The sequence below is a fragment of the Camelus bactrianus genome, chromosome X (genome assembly GCF_048773025.1).
Source record: "Camelus bactrianus isolate YW-2024 breed Bactrian camel chromosome X, ASM4877302v1, whole genome shotgun sequence".
NCBI classification, from domain to species: domain Eukaryota; kingdom Metazoa; phylum Chordata; class Mammalia; order Artiodactyla; family Camelidae; genus Camelus; species Camelus bactrianus.
The window spans coordinates 37,229,782-37,230,845 of record NC_133575.1 but is presented as its reverse complement, the minus strand read 5'-3'; the positions used below and the strand labels follow the sequence as shown (position 1 = coordinate 37,230,845).

Genomic DNA, 1,064 nt, shown 5'->3' with positions numbered 1-1,064 from the left:
ATGGCTCGTACAAAATAGACTGCCCGCAAATCGACCAGTGGTTAAGCACCCAGGAAGCAACTGGCTACAAAAGCCTCTCACAAGAGTGCGCCCTCTGCTGGAGGGGTGAAGAAACCTCATCGTTACCGGCCTGGTACCGCGGCACTCCGTGAATTTAGACGTTATCACAAGTCCACTGAACTTCTGATTCGCAAACTTCCCTTCCAGCGTCTGGTGCGGGAGATTGCTCAGGACTTCAAAACAGCCTGCACTCCCAAAGGGCAGCTATTGGTGCTTTGCAGGAGGCAAGTGAGGCCTATCTGGTTGGCCTTTTTGAAGCCACCAACCTGTGTGCTATCCATGCCAAACGTGTAACAATTATGCCATAAGGCATCCAGCTAGCACGCCGCATACGGAGAACGTGCTTCAGAATCCACTATGATGGGAAACATTTCATTTTAAAAAAAAAAAAATCTCTTCCTGTTATTGGTAGTTTTTAACGTTAGATTTTTTTTTTTTCCCCATTGGGTCAAAAGGTACCTAAGTATATGATTCCAAGTGGAGAAATAGGGGACAGAAATCAGGTATTGGCAGTTTTTCCATTTTCATTTGTGCGTGAATTTTTAATATAAATGCGGGGACATAAAGCATTAATGTAAGTCAAAATGTTTCAGTGAACAAGTTTCAGCAGTTCAACTTTATAACAATTATAAATAAACCTGTTAAATGTTTCTGGACAATGCCAGCATTTGGATTTTTTTTAAAACAAGTACATTTCTTATTGATGGCAACTAAATGGTGTTTGTAGCATTTTTATCATACAGTAGACTCCATCCATTCACTATACTTTTCTAACTGAGTTGTCCTACATGCAAGTACATGTTTTTAATGTTGTCTGTCTTCTGTGCTGTTCTTGTAAGTTTGCTATTAAAATAGATAAACAAGGTTATACTGTATAGCACAGGGAAATATATACAAGATCTTGTGATAGCTCATAGCGAAAAAAATGTGACAATGAATATATGTATGTTCATGTATAATTGAAAAATTGTGCTCTACACTGGAATTGACACAACATTGTAAAA

At 39.1% G+C, this 1,064-nt stretch overlaps 1 pseudogene; it reads left to right on the top strand.

The window, feature by feature from the left end:
• On the top strand, positions 1–441 carry LOC105079427 (histone H3.3A-like; annotated as a pseudogene).
• Positions 442–1,064: the final 623 nt, after the last annotated feature.